Consider the following 21,226-nt stretch of genomic DNA (forward strand, 5'->3'; position numbering starts at 1 on the left):
GCTGTACACTTAAAATTTCTTCACTTATATGTATATACTTAAGGAATGTATATTAGTTGCTAAGTCGTGTCCAGCTCTTTGCAACCCCATGGATTGTAGCCCACCAGGCTCCTCTGTTCATGGGATTCACCAGGTAAGAATACTGGAGACAGTTGCCAGTTCCTTCTCCAACTTAAGGAATAGGTTCATTTAAAAAGAGAGGAGAGATAGATACTGAAGGGCCCTTTGACGGATGACAAAATCATCAGCAGCTAGTAATCTAAAGATGATATACATGGTCTGCAAATACTAAAAATTGGAAAATACACCCATATACTCCTGTTTAAGAGCCCGTCATAGCATTAGGGTCCTAGCAGATGCCCGGGCATGAAACCTAAAATTAGCAAAGGAAAATAATATATATAAAGACTCTCCCCTGCAATTCCTCACTGCAAATCAACCTCTGAATTCTAGACATTTCAGATTAGGATACATTGTACTTTTTGTCAATTATAGCTTTAAATGGAAACTTTATGTTGATAAGACAAGCAAAGAGATTTGACTTTAGGATAATTACATTAAAAAACTAATTCCTGCAATGACTTTATTTTCAATAAACACCTGAGTGTCAAATACATACACTGAAAATTTTTTTAAACATTACATGTTTAAAAAAATACACAAACACATACAAACACACTCCATCGCAAATACAGGATATATGGCATTTTGGAATTCTATAAACCAAAATTTCAAAGTTTCTAAATGAGGCCTTTATGACTGAAGAACTATAAAACAAGAAATCAAAAGGGGAAAAGATCTAAGTAAAACAAAAATAGGCTAAAATTTAATACAGCCATTGGATGTGACTTGAAATCTTCCTTAAATTTTGAGAACTCATAGAATATATTATTTCTGTGGCAGACACTTTTTAGAGTGACTAGAGAGCCTGCAATCCTTCCCTTTTCTATGTCATGATCAATGGCCTGGAAGAAAAACATCAGAGAAAAAACTAAGAGGGAGAGTCATGAAGGGAATGACTATTTGAATGAACCTCTCACAACAGGGCCACGGTCTAAAAACGTCCCTCACCAGAATTCTGCCACTGCCAATGCAAACAAAATATAAAGCCTATTAATAATTGGGTGGGTAAGATGACCCTCATCACAGATCAGGTCATACTCCCTCTCCAGCCAGCCTAGTCCGTGCTCAGAGATTTCATGAAAATAATCACAACCAGGTGGCAGGAGAAGCACTTACGCAAGGGACCATGACACTGACTCACGAAGACTGACCTCACTGCTCTACTGTCGAGAAGCCATTGGCGTGAGTCCTCCACAGGCAGCCAGCCCCTTGGATTACAGACATGGTGATGGCTGACCCTCGCTGTAAGAGATACCAGTTCTGAATCTGCCTCTGCCAGCACCACTATGTAGGAATAACCAAATGCATCCTATAAATCTTATGGCTGGGGCTTCCCTGGTGGCTCAGTGGTAAAGAATCCGCCTGTCAGTGCTGAAGACACAGGTCTGATCCCTGGTCCTAGAAGATCCCACATGCCACGGATCAACAAAACACCACAACTACTGAGCCTGTGCTCTAAAGCCCTGGAGAATCTACCATGATGAGAAGTCAGCACACCTAGAAGAAGAGTAGCCCCCACTCACTACAACTGGAAAAAAGCTCATGCAGCAACCAGGAGCCAGCACAGCTAAATTTTCCAGGCAGTACTGGAGTGGGTTGCCATTTGCTACTCCAGGGGAATCTTCCCCACCCAGGAACAGAACCTCCATCTCACGTGTCTCCTGCCTTGCAGGCAGATTCCTTACCACTGTGCCACCTCGGAAGCAAAAAGGACTATCTAAATAAAATATAACAAATAAAAACTTAAAAATAATAAATAAACCACATGGCCTCTGATCCAGGAGTTCACTTCAAATGGCAATGGGTAGACACAAAGGGCCTTGTAAGTCTTATCAAGTAGATTTTTATTCAGACACAGCTATCCCCACAGTAGGAAGCAATGCTTATACCTGGAAGTTTGATGTAATAGTTGTTGTCAGAGCTAAAAGATTCTGAATTTGGGGTGCCGTCCTGCAGGATATAAAGTAGGCTATGAACCACCAACCAATATAAGCCATCTCCCACCTCCAAAATATCCTGGATGTAGCAACCAAACAGTAATAGTGGAGTGGCATCTTTTCTTCTCTCAAAATTTTGCTTTTTGTCTTATGAACTCTGAAGTCTGCTGACATAGAAGTTTTAATAACCAAGAAATACTTCTACCAGGATACCAACAAAAAAAGAAAGAAAAACACAAACTTTACTGCAAGCTGAGCTTATCATATTCAGGGTGATTTCCTCATGACAGCAAAAAAAAAAAAAACCCAGCAAAAATGAAGGCTACAGGATGGGATAAGAATGATAGTTCGTCAGCACTCCCAATGGAGGGGGCACGGGTTCAATCCCTGCTCAGGGAACTAAGATCCTGCATGCCACATGGTGTGGCCAAAAGATTTTAAAAATTAGAAAAAAAAGAATGACACTTCATGACTAACAAGGGGAAGAGCAGCTGCTACTCTACCTGTGGGGGCTGGAAAGACCACGAGGAGCACCCAGGGGAATCCACTGCAGCATGTTCTGGAAGTGCTGTGTGGTGTTAAGGTTAGTGGAAGCTATCACAATCCTATACAGTCAGAACCACCAGGAGCTCAGAGCCTTTCAAGAATGAGGGGCTGGGTCAGTGTGTGAGGAACAGAATGCTGATAAGCTGAGGTGCTCGCAGAAGGTATGAAATTGGAAGTGAAACAGGTTAGGGGGTCTGCACTGATGCAATATTAAGGACTCTAGCCACTATTAACTTCCTAATCCCCGGTGTTCGGTAAGTACCCGCATCTTACCCTTCAAATATATTTTCTTTTTGTGTCCTTTCCCCCAATCATGCACAGAGCAAGTTTGCAGGAATTAAAGTTGTAAAATATCAAGAAAGAATCACCACAGAACCAGGGCAGCATGACATCACCCAGAATTGGCAGCCCTATGGCACTGCCTCTGGCATGCATTTAGACTTTTTCTCTTTTAGAGAAGTTGCCTCTGTGGATGGGATAAATCAGGGTTATCTTGACATTTATACAAGCGGGGAAGGAAGTGAGGGGAAAGACCAGGGAAGGGAAAAGGGTAGTTAAGCTACTAACGGGTGACCTTCTAGACACCAGCTAGGAGGGCTGCCCGCCTTTTGACTTCCCCTTGGCAGGGGTCTGGAAAGAAGGTATAAAAACTTCTGCTGCTGCTAGGCTCCCAAGAGCTGCTCTGGTTTCTTCTGCTCAAGTCCCATTCATTCAATTCATTATTCAACTTCCAGTATGGGTTCCAAAAATACCTTTTAGTCCCCCTTAAGGTGGTATCAGCTGATTGAAACCCCCAAAATGCTACTACGACTTCTTCTAGCAATTAAAAAGGTCTGGAAGGTTCTCATTTTAACATCAAATGACCCTAACTGTACATTTTCCTTGCTTCCTCTTACCCTGCTCAAAAACTAAACAGAGTGTATTTTTGCCTTCAGAACTATGACTTTAGAACTCTCATGCCTAACATGCTTTTTCATATCCTCCTATTTTGCAAGAAAGTACATTTACCCCAAAGCTTCAGTCTGATCGTTTTAGCACCAGTTCCCTGTTAAGACATTGCTCTCAAGTGTCAGCAGTTCTCTACATCTCGTGATCCCATGCAAGTGCCAGCAAAGCAAAGTGAATGATTACTGATTAACAATGGAAATGAATTCTGTTCTTACAAAATGGTATATAAAACAGAATAAAAAAAAAAAAAAAATGTCAAGCCGAGCCTGTTTCTGCTTTTCCTGTCACTTAAATCCTAGATCACCAATACAGACTTCTGACAGGAGATGCTTTAGTAGTTCCAGCCCTAATTCTCAATTCTGGATGGAGTCACTATTAACATTAACTCACCCCGCCTTTATATCCCGGACTAGATAACTAGGGTTCCGAGCTTCTTCTGGTACCCACTGTGTTCCACTTTTACCCTCTCTGCTGTTTCAGGCCTGTTTATCCCTCACTTATTGTCACCAGGCCTCTGATCTGACACTTCTGGAGATTCCCAGTCTGGTCCCTGTCTGGTCTCTTCCTAGGACTGGGATGCCTACTTTTGATTACTAGTTCCAACCCCAAGGACTGGTAACAGGCCATTATCTGTAGCCCAGTGCCAAGAGACAGAATTCTCTGACAGCCAATCATATAAATGTATGTATACATTTACGATATGAAGGCAGAAGAAGAGAGTGAGAGAGGATGAGCTGGTTGGATGGCATCACCAATTTAATGGACATGGACAAACAGAGATGGTGAGGGACAAGGAAGCCTGGCATGCTCCAATCCATGGGGCTGAAAAAAGTCAGACATGACTTGGCAACTGAATAACAACACAATACATCTATGAACTTATTCATTCATTTTTCTCTCTCTCTCCCTGTCCCCCCACAATTCCATGTGCTTCTTCACCTTGAATTCCCATTAACAACAGATCAAGAAGATTGCTTTCTGCCTGTTCTATCCCTGACACAGGCTACCAAAGGGAACTCATCCTCAACACCTGTAGCTTAGGTGGTGGTGGTGTTTAATCGCTAAGGTGTGTCCAACTCTTTTGCAACTCCATGGACTATAGCCCACCAGGCTCCTCTGTCCACAGAATTCTCCATGGAAGAATACTGGAGTGGGTTGCCATGTCCTTCTCTAGGGGATCTTCCTGACCCAGGGATCAAACCCACATCTCCTGCATCAGCAGGTGGGTTGTATACCACCGAGCCACCAGAGAAGCCCAAAACACCCCCTGCTAGTCAATAAATACAAGGCAAAATGCATCTCATGTGATAGATTAATTTCATTTACTTTTAACTTTTCACCCGGCAAATTATTTTCCTCTACTCTAATTTTATACTATTACAACACTTTTCTCAATCTAAGACTATGTTGAACATCTATCTTTTAAAAATTCACTTTACTGCTTGTTTATGTTGGTAGAACTTCTCTATTTCAGGCATCTGGCCAATTTATTTTCTAAATTGCTGTTCATTGACATTTCCTAGTGAATTCAAGTCTCATGAGGAAAATAATAATGAAATTAAGCTTTAATTGTAACTCCAATAAGCCACAGCATTCTTTACTACTTTGCCATATTTAAACTTCTTTAAAAATAAAAACAGGGCTTTTTAAAAATTGATTTCTTAATGATTATAGCTAACAAAATGCAAATGTCTAACTCAAAACCTGTGCGTAGTACTTACCTTTGCTTAGAAAAATGAGGTAAAAAATTTTCAAATACAAATCAGTATCACCACTAGGGTATGAAAGAGCATTTCTAAACTTTAACAAAAATGCAAGAAGGCATACCCAGGTGTGGTTACTATCTACATCGCATACCTGCTGTTAAATAACAAGACCAAAGTAACAATTAGCTACTGGAATGCAACCCGTCTCCTTCCGGTAAAATAGCACTTGCTTAAGAGAGCTTCACTGGACTGGAATGACGCTTTGTCAGATGACATTAGGACATGTGAAACAACTATTAACTGCTGCACTGAAGTGGGTGTCAGCAGCAGAGCAGGAAGAAGGAAGGGTAGAACATGGGGACCCTTAAAGATCTCTTAATACTACATGCATGCTTCAGGTCTGACTCTTTACAACGCTATGGACTCTAGCCCACCAGGCCCCTCTGTCCAAGGGATTCTCCAGGCCAGAATACTGGACTGGGTTGCCATTTCCTTCTCCAGGGGGATCCTACTGACCCAGGGATCAAACCTGCATCTCTTTATGTCTCCTGCATCACAGGCAGGTTCTTTTCCACTAGTGCTACCTGGGAAGGCCTCTTAATACTGGCTACAGTCAATAACTGGCTCATTTCTGATGAATGTATTAGGCTGAAAAAAATTAAAGTGCATCTGAAAAAGGAATAAGCTTTGTAAGAAAGATATAACCCTCCTAGCTGTGAATAGAGATCACTGTAGTATTACCATCTCAGAAATGCTATTCAGCACACATTTTCCCCTGTTTCCCAACTACACCAGTGTGTGTTGGTGCTACAGTGGCCTAAAGGCCTTTCCAGCAGCTGCCATGTCTTGTCAGGCTTCTCCATACCCTCCTGAAAATATAAACACCTATGCCAGCGCGTGTGGTGGTTATGCAAGCTAACTCAAGCTGGGAAATCACCGAACTTATTTACTCTGGTGACTCAGATTTAGATCTAGGTCTCTGTGGGGAAGGAGGTGGAGAACACAACTTCATGTTATGACACCATTCTTCATTAGTATTCATTGTATAACTAAAGCAAACTCAGCGCTTTCTGCTTTTTCATAAAGTTTGACAAAGAAAGGAAATGTTCCAGGTTTGCCTAGGTACAGGTCAGCATCTGCTATACCAAGTGACCCTGGACAGAACAAGCGCCCTTTACAGGGAAGTGTTTTTTTCTATTTTCTCTCTCCATGTTCCCCCGATGGCATTCCCAACCCCTGCCTCCACCCCCTCCCCCCACCACTGTCCTTTCTCTTCCTTCTGCAGCCTTCCTTTAAGCCTGCCACCAATTAGATACCTTAGCCACACTGAACTTCACAATGGCAAAATAATTTTTTCAATGCTATTTCACTCCAAGACAACAGAAATACTTTAAACACGACCAGACATCAGAAATAATAAAACAGCAATACATCAGTTTTCATCTTGACCAAAGAATAACATCTAATTTATTTCAGAACTTAGCAAATGAAATATACAAAGCACACCTGTCATCAATCCAACAGATCAAATTATCCTTAAAAAGAATATAAGCTAGACAAGTCTTTTAGTACAATTTTCATGGTGACCTAGTTGTAAAAGGCTTCAGGAGTAAAACTAAGGCTTTCATGTGTTTTGACTTTATCCCTCTCCCTTCTCCTCATTTTGTAAATAATAAATTCAGGCGAATTTTTTCCCAAGAGACCTCATCTGACTCATTAATGGTGAAATCAATTGATTTTATTACTTTCTATAATTCTGATAGAAGTAAATCTCACAGGATTCACCAAGGAAATTCAATCAATTCCCCTGATATTCAGATCAAACCTCATCTTAGGGTTATCTGAATCATTTCAACTACAAGTAATCTTTCTACTAGCTAAGTATCCACAAAACTTCTGCACCCCTCAGATAGACTAAGACTAATTGTATACTGTTCAAACATTTATGCGTTTATCTTATCTTCATCATATTATAAAGTTATTGAGAGCAGAAGTATCCATGTCTTAAACATTCATGCAAATACCAGAGCACCCAGGACAGCAAACAATAAAACATTTAATAAGTAATCGAGACAAAAAGTACACAATTATTAATAAACACTACAGCATCATTTGAGAACCTATTTACAGGGTATTATTTTGGGAAAGAAGAACTAGGTTCCCAGAGCAAGTTGAATCCTTTATATTTGGACTAACTTAGTCACTAGAGGCATCACACAAATAAATCAGGCTGAATAAAATTATTAGGCAATCAACACACAATGATATTTCTAAAAATAACTGAGTTTATTTTTATTTCATACTTGTTTACTTAACTGTGGCATATATCATCTAAATCACTGTGTTTTAATGAGCAGTGTGCCACAGGAAAAGAACTTGGGCTTTCGAGACAGAGAGATTCAGGCTTTAATCAAGAAGATCTGATTATGAATTTACTGAGGGATTTCTAGGACAAAGAGAATAAAGAAACATAATAAAACATATATTATCATTCTTTCACTTGATAATGAATAGTCTTAGAATTCCTAGGAGTGGCAGTAAACATTTATTTTCTTAAGACTTACATCATTTTCTGACAACATGCTTATTACCTAACTACATTCATTCACTCAGTGCATACTGAAGGCCAATTACATGCCAGTGTGTATGTATTTAGAGAGAGAATAAAATTTGCTGAAATATATTACACAATGTGTGGTAATATTCTACAGCTGTTTATTCAGCTATACTAAGAACATCCCTTCTATTTCTGAAATCTCCTCTGTATTCAACAAAATGATAGCAGGTAGTTAATAAATACCATCCCTTGACTAACTGCCCAGTACTTCTTTCTTTACTACTCTATTACTTGGTAAGAATGAAAGTTTCTGGTAAGCAAATATAGTAGTGATTAGATAAAAAAAGCCAGGCCACTTTGTAAGATTTGAGGGCATTTTGGAATTTTACGGAGAGTCTTTGAGGTGTCAGACATTGCCGATGGTAGTTAAGTCGTAGTTGTGAATAGGTATTTTCATGAACTTGGTACAACACTTTGAACTATGTCTATATACTCATGCCAAGTCATTGTTATTCATATCCTCTATGCCTTATGAAATGTTTTGGTTCACATGATGACCTATTACTTTCTATGGAGAATAAGTTAAATAAAAACTGACAAATCCTTTAAAAAAAAAAAAAAAAGGCCCAGCCAAAAGGAATTAAGAAGAATGACATGTGATTGATCTTACCTGACTAGATCCAGGGTGTGAACGACCTACTGGGTTGAAAATAATCAGCCATTTGCCTAGTTACCTGTCGTCCTTTTTATAGAAAATTCAAGGAAGAAATTCCCAGGATTCTGCTGCCTATGGAAACAAAGCCCAGAACCTAACCTCTTCACTCCCTGAGGAGTGAATACGACAATATCAACATTCTTATATTTGTCAACATTTTAAGACTAGCAAAATCACTGTGATTTTAGTAATAAAATTCAAATAAGTACTGTACTTTAGTCACATAAGATATTACCACTGGTCAAGAGTGACAGGTGAAGAGTATGTGGGACTCTACTATTTCCCCAACTTCCTGAGTTTATTTCTTTAAAAAAAAAAAAAATATATATATATATATATATATATATGTATACCAGTAAGGTAATTCAAATTGAATAAATGTTAGGGAAATTAAAACAGTAAGTTGCACATCCAAACTCAAACACTCAAAATGTACTAAGAAATTTGGATATTTTGAGAAGATACCTGTAAGATTCTTTTAAAGTATTGAGTCCTATGCTACTGCTAAGTCACTTTAGTCACGTCCGACTCTGCGACCCCAGAGACGGTGGCCCACCAGGCTCCCCTGTCCCTGGGATTCTCCAGGCAAGAACACTGGAGTGGGTTGCCATTTCCTTCTCCAATGCATGAAAGGGAAAAGTGAAAGTGAAGTCGCTCCGTCGTGTCCGACTCTTAGTGACCCCATGGACTGCAGCCCACCAGGGTCCTCCGTCCTTGGGATTTTCCAGGCAGGAGTACTGGAGTGGGGTGCCATTGCCTTCTCCGATTGAGTCCTATAGACAATACTTAATCACTTCCTAAATTATATGATTTATAAAGCAAAATCTATGTGTATGGATGCATTACCTAGAGCAAGGCAATAAAACTAAAAGATTCTGTGCAAATAAATTAGTTGCCACCCTCCACACCAGGAAGGAAAAAAAGATACAAAATAATTTTGGCATGACTTTCTAACATCAGATAATGACTGTGTATCAGATTCCTATTTTTCTTAGGCTGCTGCTGCTGCTAAGTCGCTTCAGTCATGTCTGACTCTGTGCGACCCCATAAACGGCAGCCCACGAGGCTCCCCCATCCCTAGGATTCTCCAGGCAAGAACACTGGAGTGGGCTGCCATTTCCTTCTCCAATGCAGGAAAATGAAAAGTCAAAGTGAAATCGCTCAGTCGTGTCTGACTCTGTGACCCCATGGACTGTGGCCTACCAGGCTCCTCCGTCCATGGGATTTTCCAGGCAAGAGTACTGGAGTGGGGTGCCATTGATTAATTGGCCTCCTTGAAGACCACACTGGCCAGAGAACAGAGGGACATAGCTAGGAAGAAACATTATACAGGAAGAGGAAGCTGGGCCTGGCAGATTCATCAAGTGCTGAGGATATACCTATTACACATGTCAAAAATCAGAATGTAACATGATGATTCTCACAACACTGGTACCAAGGGTTTAAGAAACAAGGAAAGTTAAAGAAGCGTCAGAACTCAATGATCACTATTATCTAAGGGACCTGCAGTAATGAGGGCTGCCAACAGATGAAGAACCAAACAGCACAACAGTTTCCTGATGGCCCAGTGGTTAGGAATCCGCCTTCCAGTGCAGGAGACAAGGGTTCAATCCCTGGTCAGGGATCTAAGATCCCATATGCCTTGGGGCAACTAGGCCAAGAGGCAGGAAGAAAAGACCCCGCATCAGATCACTGAAGAGCCCACATACCACTACTAAGACCTGATGCAGCCAAATAAATAAATACACATTATTTTTTAAAAAGGCAAAGGCAGAATAGGAATTCAAATCTCTTAATTTGGGGGCCTCTGAAGTACCATTGTAAATAGGCACTTATCTTTTATAAGTAGTAACAACAAATACTTTAAAGGGATTTGGCGACACAAAAGAATCAAACCACCATGATTAGTTTATTAAAAAAAAAAGTCCTCATTCACTGGCCTTCTAAACTCCAACATCAGTACAGTAGTGCTTTAAATCCATTGTGGCTTCACATGTGTCTAGTTGACTCAAAGTTACTAATCTAGACTTGAAGTCTTATCAAGACGTGTAAATACAGCACTGCATAGGTCTCTTCACTTTACTGAGGAGGGATTCCGTTTTCAATAGCAGATACTTAGGAGTACCTGCTATTGAGTTGGCATAATGATAAAAAGGTTTGCCAGAGTATTAGTATCAAGTTTGCTCAGCTACAACAGCATCTGATCATAGAACAATGTATATTAAACTTAAAATAACTAATTTCATTAACACTGTACCAAGTCATACTCTCTGGGGAAGGAAATGGCAACCCACTCCAGCATTTTTGCCTGGGAAATCGCATGGATAGAAGAGCCTGGCAGGCTACAGCCCATGGGGTCACAAAGAGTCGGACACGACTGAGCAACTAAGCACAGCAAGTCATACTCGAATATACTACACACGAATAGATGCAGGTGACAACAAATTTTTTTAATAAAGAAAATTTATGGGAAAGAAACAAATTTGTTAATAATTTTCTTTTAATTTAAGAAAACCAACGCACAAATTTAACATTAATATTATTCCACTAGAGAAGTAAAACCAAGGCCCAACTCACAAATAACCATTAAAACAGCAATAAAAAAAAACCCAAACCAAATTTTAGCACTCACTGAAATCACAGTGTAGTTGATCAAAATACAAACAGCATCCCCATTAACTGGGCTAAGATGCACAAAGTATTTCATATATTAAAAAAAAACTACAGGGCATATTATCACATATTATCACTGTGACCGTCAATAATCCAATATTTATGATCTATTACACACACAAAAATCTATGAAGTGAAGTGAGGTGAAAGTTCCTCAGCCGTGTCCAACTCTTTGTGACCCCATGGACTACACAGTCCATGGAATTGTCCAGGCCAGAATACTGAAGTGGGGAGCCTTTCCCTTCTCCAGGGGTTCTTCCCAAACCAGGGATCAAACCCAGGTCTCCTGCATTGCAGGCGGATTCTTCATCAGCTAAGCCACAAGGGAAGCCCAAGTACACAATAATTTTTTGGCTTAACAAAAAAAGGAAGAAAAATGACTCATATCACTAAAAGACATTACTTTAAATATTCTGCCTCAAGTCTTGCAGCTTCTTCAGATACAATACCTATCATCTCTTAATGTCCCTCTCCTGCAGGTTCAAAGACACGCAGGAGTATCAGACAGAACAAGGAATCCGGAGATAGGTGGAGTTACCGATACCATTAATAATTGCATGTTTAAGATGCTAAGACCAGACTCAGCCAAAACAAACAAAAAAGCTTAATGTAGATGTGTCAGAGTTGAGGGTCTCTGTTCTGGGGCCTGACATTTCTACAAACTCAGTACAAAATCCCAAAGCTCTACATCCATACAGTCAGGTAAATATAGCAATCATAACTGCCTGTTCAACCAAATGAAACACCCTACAAAATATCATTGACTTTATTTCTGGTTCTAGACTTTTCACACTCTGCAAGGCTCCTGCTTCAGTTGTTTATAGAAGTGATATTCTAGACTTTGTGTCTTGTTTATTAAATAATCAGTGTCTTGCTTATTAAAGATCTAGGGGCCCAGTAATAAAGTAATCTCAAAAATTCTCTCTAAAGAAAGGAAAACAGAAGTGTGAATGTTTTCATTCTACAGAAGAATGAACCAAAACACTGTGCAGGGAACCCTATCTATTTAGCTTGGAGAGAAATAATCTACATTTCTTTATTATTACATTTGTTTATAATGAATGAATGAGTGAATTTCCTATGCATTTGGCACTTCTTGAGCATGCAATCAGAGGAAGGATAAGCCCATAGGGAAACATGCTAAGGGATTTGGAGGAAGTCTGCCCATGGGCTTAGGGGAAGAGAGGAAAAAGCCAGGAGACGCTACCACCCGGATGTGCACTCAAGCATGCACCAAGTATTTACTGAGCACCTATTATGCACAGCTCACTGCCCCAGCACCAAATGCACAGGGTCAGCAAAACAGAATCCACGTCCACATGAGCAATACTGTTGGGTATCTCCTATCCAGTTGTCAATGATTAACCCCATTTTCAGCAATTCCATAATTCAGCAGGCATTCATCTAATGAAACAGGAATTCAGAGGTTTAAAAGAAAAATCTAGGATCTCCATCTAGGGGGAGGAGATAAAGACAAATAAAGCAGCTTTTAAGTGGAGGTATGATAAAGGCTGCCAAGGGGACCCACAGGGGAAGGACGACCAAGCACTATTCCCGGACAAGGACCAGCTTGCAGGCAGGAGAGGGTGGCACACTATAGGAACTTCAAGCAGGAGACAACACTTCTCTGTTCACGCACAGGACACACTTCAGGCTCTAACTCACTGAGAGCAGAAGTCAAAGTCCTTAAGAGTCCTGGCCTACGTGGTCTCTGGGCCTCCACCACCCTGACCTCAGCTCTCATCTCCCTCCAGCCAACCCGACTGTTCTCCCAACACTCAACACCCTCCTGCTTCAGAGCCTCGGTACCTGCTCTTCCCCCAGCTCTAAAACTCTCACTCCCTTAAATGCATCAAGTCTCTGCTCAAAAGTCACCTTAAGGAAGGGTAACGCATGTCATAACGTTACATGAAAGTCAGCTTTCTAAAGACTGAAGTCATGCTACAATTATTCATGGGTTCATGCCCCTTACAACACCTGGGATGATGTCAAAGACCACATGTTTAAATTATTTCAGTCTATTATTTTCCCTTTAAGTCCAGCTAAAAAGTGAAGAAATGCTTTATAATTATTTTGAGGATTTTTTTTTAACCCTAAATTTTCCTTAAAGAAACAAAACTTCACCTAGTTTTTTTAAAGCCACATTTTTAAAAATGTTAAGGGCTAAGTATTAGAATTCTCCAGTGATGGTTTCATTATAAAAGCTTCAAAAAAATATTTATTAAAAAAAAACTTATTTATTTACTTATATGGCTGCACTGGGTCTTAGTTGTGGCACGTGGGAACCAGCTTCCTAACCAGGGCCCTTGTTATTGGGAGCATAGACTCCCAGCCACTGGACTTTTACAAGGAAAAGTCCCTATAAAAGGAATTTTAATACATGAAAGCCAACAGTAGAATAAGAAGCTCAAAGAAACAGCCTTAAAGTGCTACCGCCTTCATATTGAGATAGTGACTGATGACCAAGCCAAAAAGTATTTAGCAATATCTGTCACAAACTTTCTACATTGGTTCAAATGCTGCTGAAAGTAAGAATTAAAAAGTCAAAACCATTAAAGGAGACCATTACACATAAAACAGCTAAAATTTCAATAACTGACAATATTAAATGCCAACAAGGGTACAGGAATAACTGAAATTCTCTTACACTGATGCAGATAGGAATTCAAAACAGTATAGTCATTTTGGAAAAGTTTGGCAGTTCAATATGAAGTAACTAATATTGATAAAATATACACTTTCATAGGACCCAGTAATCCCATTCCTAGGTGCATCTCAAGAAAACTGAAAACATTTCTCCTGTCCATAGACCTGTTCATAATGGTTTATAGCAGCTTTATTCATAACTGTCCAAAACTGGGAACAACTTAAATGTCTAACTCATGAATGAATGAACAAACTGTGGTACCTCATTGTAATGGAGAGGTACTCAACAACACAAAAGAACAAATTTAGTGCTGTGCTGGGGCTGACTGGTACAGCTTATGACAGCCTACTGTTAAATTTTCAGTTTTGCAAGCTGATTTAGGTAGCTCAATGTGGGCCATGATGAGCATGTTTACACTGCAATAATTAGCAGATGCTACCAATCTGGGACTTTTTTCTTTGGAGGACAGGTTGTTACAAGTTTATCAGCATACCATTGATGAAACTACTGACACAAGAAACAACTTAATGAATATCCAAAGTATTACGATAAATGAAAGACATCAAGATACATACTGTATGATTTCATTTATGTTATATAGACATAAATTTCTTGTCTACAAAGACAAGATAACAGGGATATTAATTAGATTAACAGTTAGCAGGGGCTAGAGGTAGAGGGCGGAGAAGGCAATGGCAACCCACTCCAGTGTTCTTGCCTGGAGAATCGAAGGGACGGCGGAGCCTGGTGGGCTGCCATCTACGGGGTTGCACAGAGTCGGGCATGACTGAAGCGACTTAGCAGCAGCAGAGGTAGAGGAAAGGATTCACTACATAGGGGCAGGAGAGAGCTGTTTGGAGTGATAGAAATGTTTCATATGTTGATTGTGGTGGTGATGAGCCAACTGTATATGTCTGCCAAGACTTTTTACCACATATAAATTAATCTCAAAAACCTGACTACAAAAAAAAATGTAGGAATAGGAGTTATTTATCTATTAATCCTTTAATGGATGACAAATGATACAAAGGAAGAACTGGAAACTAATCTGTTGAAATATCAAGAAGGCAGATTTTAACTCACATAAACAGAAAAAATATTTTAAAACATTTTTGAAAACATGAACCTGTGGTCACAGGAAGTATTAAAAACAGAGTCTGGATAATCCTGTCAAAGACACAGTAGAAATGGCCCTACTTTGAGTGTCATTTCAGACTAGTACTATTAAGAGAGGTTAGTATCACTAAGGTCTCTTCCTACTCAGAGTCAGAGGCTCTAAAACTCCATAGTATTTTGTGTTATGATAACAGCAGATCGATCCACTTTTCTATGGTAGTCAAGCATCAATTACTAATTTTAACATGAAGCAAATGCTATCATTGACTTAGAGAGGAGTACAACCTTATTATTAGGAGTGCTGGCTCTGGTGTTAGACAATCTGGGCTCAACTGTTGGCCCACCAGTTGGCTGTCACTTTGAACAAGCATCTTTCATAGTATCTACTTCCACATCTGTAAAATGGGATTCACATTTTCCTAAGGCTTCAGTAAGAATGCATGAAAAATGACTTCTGTGAGCTAAATCCTCAATAACAAGCATTTCTTAGACATAACTGGAAGGGAAAGATAACAAATTATCAAATCTAATCCTAAGATTTTTAATTTTCCAAATACAGATTTATTCTTTAATTATATATCTAGTGGCTTATAATTTTTTGCAGAGCCAGATCTTTTTGAAAATGTGTTGACTCTGGACTCTTTACCCAGGAAAAAATGCAAATATATGCTACATTCTGCATATGATTTCCAAGGATTCAAGGACTTTCTAAAGCACATGCATGAAATTGAAAATGCCTGATGTAAACTCTTAAAATTGCAACGCTGAGTAGTGGAATTTAAGAATCGTCAAAGGAGAGAACCCAAATAATACTGAAATAGTACGCTGTCATTAACTCTTAAAAAAAAAGAAAAAAGATTTTGCAAGTAAGACCAGAACATCATGTTTGTAATTCATATCTCCTTTTTACAGAAATTTTAAATTAGAAGCATAACATTTTTTACATGAATCAATATCAACTCTATATAAAGACACTGGTAGTAGAAACCTACCAGCATAAGAATGAAAGGTTCCAAGCATTAACATGCACCACTGATGTTCAAATACCGTAGGAAGGGTTCCCAAATCAATCTAATACAGTATGTATTTTAAAATATCTTTTATAGAAATCAAACTAATTCCTATGCTTAGAGTCCCATGTTCACGTTAAAGTTTTATTTTCAAATGAGATTTATATTTTTCTTGACCTATGCACTACTAGCACATCGAGCTTTTTTTTTTTAATCAACATATTTTTGGTCCTGTTTTATGTTGTTTGTCACACCGTCTGATGGTGGAAACTGTTTCAAATCTGCTATCAAGTAATTTCAACCTGGAAATCTGCTGCTATCTCAAAGCAAAAGGTTTTTTTTTTCTTTTTTTAATTGTTTGGTTTTCAGACAACAGAAACCACTTGGCACTAACCAACTCATGCCCATCACGGAACAAAAAATAGTTTTTCGTATGCAGTAGCACCATTTTCCCACAGGAAACAACCATTTTTAAGGCACTGGAAGTAGAGGCAAGGGTTCACATATATAGTAAACATCTTTTCAATCGGTTTTATCAGATTATTTCAGAAAAAGGAAAACCTAATAGCGTGGATCTCGGAATTCAATCCAAAAAAAAATCAATGAAACGCTGCCCCTGAGGATCAAACACTGACCAGGTCTGCCAAATGGCTTTTGGTCGAGAAGGTCAAAACTGCTATTTAAAGCCCACCGTAACCGTGAATGTTTGCTGTGGCACCGCATCCCCCGTTCAAGAGGAAAAAAAAAAGGGCAAACACGCTCCGCGAGAGCATCTCCGGTTGCTTGCACAAACGAAGGTTTCCAGCACAGGGCGTGGGGTTTGGGGGGGGGGGGGGGGGAGAGATCAGGGCTCGAAAATAAGCCAGGAGAAGCCCGCAGCCGCGGAGACAGCGCCCGAGGGATGGAGGCCTCGCCCGGCAGTGCCCGGGGCGGAGGGAGGCGGGGTGGGGGGGGGGGGGCTCCGGGAGCCGAGACCCCGCGGGGTCTGGCGGAGGGGCCCCCGATCGGTCCCGGATCCCTGGACCGCCAGGTTACGCCCCCACTGCTTAAACGCGTTAACGTCCAGCCCTCGCCTCCCTCACCCCCGAAACACCCCCAGCATCGCTCCCCACAGCCCGCAGCCCTTGACCCCGACGCCGACCGGACCGCGACGGCGCCCTCTCCAGGCCGCGGTGGAGGACACAGGCCAGGCCGCCAGCCCCGCAGCGGCGGCGGCGGCGGCCCCGGGCAGCGCGATCCCGGGGGAGGATGGCAGCTGGGCTGGGGCCTGTCCCCCCTCCCCGCCCCCAGGGGCAGCGTGCGCAGGGCCGCGAGTGGGCAGCGCCTCCGCCCCGCACGAACAAAGCGGCCGCGGCGAGCGGGGCGGGGGGGTCGGGGGGCACTCACCGGAGGGCGGGTGGGCGCGGGCTGGCCCGGCCGGGAGCGGGGACCGTGGCGGGCCGGGGGGCGCGCTGGCGACGGGGAGGGGGCGGCAGGCGCGGCGTCCACGGCGGGGCCCGGGAGCCCCGCGGTGCGGGGGGGAGATGGGGCTGCGGGCCGCGATCGAGGCTGCGGCCACGGGGTGCGGGAGCCGGTCGGCCGGGGCCGTGCAGCGAGCGGCGCTAGGCGGCCGGGGCAGCGACGCCGCCGCCACCGCCTCCTCTTCCTTCTCCGGCCCCGCTCCCTGCTCCCCCGCGTCGTTCTCCTCCTCCTCGCTGGGTCCCCGCCGCCGCCGCCGCCGCCGCCTCAGCTTCGGCGCTTCTCGGTCTTCTCCTCTCCATCAAGGCCGGGCCGCCCCGCAGGGACCATCCCGGGAAGTGAGGGGCTGTTGCCGTTCCCCGCAGCGGTTGGTGGCCATCTTTAATCCTCCTCCTTTCTCCACCTCCCGCTGCTGCCTGACTGACTGACTGACTCTGGATCCTCCTCTTTCCCCTCCTGCTCCTCCTACTGAGCCGGCCGCAGAAATTGCAGCGGCTCCTTCCTCTGAACCCTCCTGCCTTTCCTTCCTCTTTCCTGACTTCCTTCCCTTCCCTCGGCTTCCCGCTTTCCCCCTCCTCACTCTGACCAGCTGGCTTCGTCTCCCCCTTTTGCTGGCAGCGGGCGCTCGACTCTCTCAGCCTGACTTTGCCCTCCCCCCTCTTTTTCACTCTGGTCCCTCTCCCCACAGCCTTCCCTTTCCAGAGGCACACACCCCGGCTTCCTTCCTTCCCCACGTCCTGCCCTCAGCCAGCGACTCCCGTTTCTCTCTCGCAGCCCCTTTGCCCCTCGCCCGCGGTGCGCTCCCCCCACCCACCACCTCCCACCTCGGTCCCAATTTCTCAAAAAGACTCAGCTGAGAAAGGACAGCTGTGCGCTGCTCTCCTTAACCCTACACCCATTTGCTGGATGCTGTCAGACGGACGGCAGGCTGCGTTAATTTTACTCCCGCTGGAGTACAAAAGGACTGCCCACGCTAAGCTGTTTTACTACGCAGCTTTGACACTCCTGGATGCTGTGGTGTTTGGGCTTCGACCCCGTAGAGGACAGAGGCATTCAAGACCCCGATCTCAGTTGCCTTCCTTCAGTGACCTTGAACTGGTCGCCTTAAGATTGTAGGGTTATTTTTCCCCTTCCTCTAAAGGGCATCATGGATACCTTTGCAGTCCTAACAAACAGTGTTTAGACCCAATTAGCACGTTTTGGTAAACCTTAGAACTGCTAAGCGATTATCAGTTTGCCCCTCTGTGTTTGGTTGCTAATCAACCCAGTGGACCGTGTGGGGCATACTTTACTGGCAGTGGAGACCAACTGAGTCAGCAATTCTGAGTGGACAGGGTTAGAGGGGGGAAGTGGTCACCTCATCGTTCTAATGACAAACTTGTTTTTCCTAACACTGCAATCTACAGAAGCTTGTGAATGTCCTCTACTAAAGATGAAGCAAGCTGGACTTGCTGTTTGCTTCTGTTTAGTCACTTGGCATTTGGCAAATTGGACCCATTTGTAAGGATTCACTCACAGATTACTTTAAGATTCAGCACTGTTGACAAATACAAGGGATGTTAAATGTGAGCATTTGGGGGTGGGGGTGGGGTCACAGTGCCTATCCCCCCCAAAAAAGCACCTTGCCCTTTCAGAATAAGACGATGAAATGTATTCAAAGGTTATTCCCTTCAATAGGCCAATTACAGGGGAAAATGTTTTTAAATATAGTTTTATAATTCAAAGTAATTTTTAAAATTCAAATGTAAAGTTATTATAAAATGCGCTTCAAACTGTTTGAAAAGAAGGTGCCAAAACAAACTTAAAAATGTATTTTAATAAAAAATATTGGTATGCTTTGGGAGGTGGAATTCTAATCTTCTTCCTTGATCTTTACAGAGTAACCGGTACCTTGTTAGATTTCAGATTTCAGTTGCCATCTTTCAATACTAGTAATTCTATTTGAAATCAACAACCTGTATCAGCATGTAAAACTTTTAAACCCAAGTCAAGTCTTTGAGACATCTTCCTATAATACAGTTTAGAATAAATTATTGAAAACAAAGCACCTACATTGTGTAAGGCAATATGTGTATGTTTGTGTTTTCTTTTTTGGTCTTTAGGTGTTTATTTAGATTTTGTGTTTCTCCAGTCTATTACTAGACAAAATTACTACAAAATTCTTGATTATTTCCTTATGAGTGACTGTTTTTAGACAGTAAAATGGATAACATGAGCATTGAGTAAGAAAGACAGTTGTCTTAAACATGAGGCCTGCGTGCATTTTAAAAGGATTTTCAGTTACATAGAAGGTTTCAGGAAACTTATCAGATTTTATTCACACTGATAAATTACATTCATTTACACTTTAATTATAAGCATTTTTCTGTTGAAGAAAATACACTGCAATGATGTGCATGGATAGTATGCAAATACAGCCCTTGTTAATGAATTACAAACAAAGTCTCACAAAGGTTCTTCAGTGATAGAAAATAAATACAGAAAGATACAATCTTGAAAAAAGTGATAAAAATGTAGCAAGTTTTCTCCACTGTTACTGAAGCCATATAAACATAAGCTCTGAATTAAGGGGATAGTGCCCAGGAAAAATCACATTTACTTTTTTGCAGCTCTGTTTCAAATCCCTCATCATTACAGCCCTTACCTTCTTTAGTCTTTGTTGCTGGCTAAGTATAGTTTCTCTGTCATCTTAGGGTTCGGTAATAAAAAAAAAGGTCAGATCAGGTTCTCCTGCAACATGGCTATTGTTGCACATGTATTCACTCTCAGATAAACTCAAGGTCTTCTATAAAACAAAGAATTGTATTAAAGTCGGGTAAACCCTTTGTGCAGAGGCCAGATGGAAGGAGATCGAGGCATGTGCAGCAAAGTCCTCTGGGAATACAGCAAGCACGAATGGCTATTTCTAAGCAGAGTCTGGTCCCCAACTTACTATTCATGAATAAAGTGATTGTGGAGAATCGTAATCAAGAGGATATCTGTGACAAATAAGACCCATATTTGTTTTTTACATGATTGAGAATTCTATGAACATGAATAACCAAAGAGTAACTTTGGCTGATGCAAAAGTAAGAAGAAGAAAATGAAAAATAGTAGAATTTTGGAAAATTGTTAGACTAAATAATGGGTCTTGACAATTTGTTATTTAAACAAGTATTTTCTTTACACTTGAATTTAACACTAAATAAGAAACTTGAACAGGTAGAATTATCCCAGAGATAAAGTAAATTATAGAATTTTAAGATGTTTATTACTAGAAATCTAGAAGGCTAAATTATGCTGGAACACAAAAATGCAAAGGAATTGAAGCTTTAGTCAGCATGTTTTCAAATTAGTAACTACTATTTTTAAAATATGTGTCCATTTTCCCAGGCTATTAGATACAACAATAGAAATGCCATATTGTTTTCCCTTGCTTGACAGAGCCAGATGGAAAATAAACTGGGCAAGCAAATGAGAGTCTCTTGGGATCAGGGGAATTGAATGACTATACAAAACATACCCTAGACAAGAATATGGTCTTGGGCAAATGTTCAGTTTTATTCTCATAATTTCTGTTCTTTTAGAAAAGACAATATTTCTGCTCCACCTCTTCCTGTTTAGATGGACTGTCTAAACTATCAAGTGAATAATGACAAGCCATATTTATCTACACTGATTGAAATTTGGTATCATTCTTCACTCCTCAATTTAGAGAACTCCTTATAATTAACTGATGAGCTGTCCTCCAGACAGTGCCATTTAGAGTCATTACTGCACTCTAATTGGGGAGAAATGCTTTTAGAAAGTT

The 21,226-nt window shown here is 41.4% G+C and overlaps 1 protein-coding gene across 1 annotated transcript in view; it reads right to left on the reverse strand.

Annotated features, from left to right (window-relative positions):
• The window catches only part of WDFY3 (WD repeat and FYVE domain containing 3), a 306,558-nt gene extending 289,103 nt beyond the window's left edge, over positions 1-17,455 (reverse strand). The window contains exon 1 of the mRNA XM_015471703.3: positions 17,365-17,455. The gene's annotated coding sequence lies outside the window, so the exon portion shown is untranslated. The remainder of the gene's footprint in view (positions 1-17,364) is intronic.
• Between the last annotated feature and the right edge of the window lie 3,771 nt (positions 17,456-21,226).

Source organism: Bos taurus, chromosome 6 (genome assembly GCF_002263795.3).
Source record: "Bos taurus isolate L1 Dominette 01449 registration number 42190680 breed Hereford chromosome 6, ARS-UCD2.0, whole genome shotgun sequence".
Classification (NCBI taxonomy): domain Eukaryota; kingdom Metazoa; phylum Chordata; class Mammalia; order Artiodactyla; family Bovidae; genus Bos; species Bos taurus.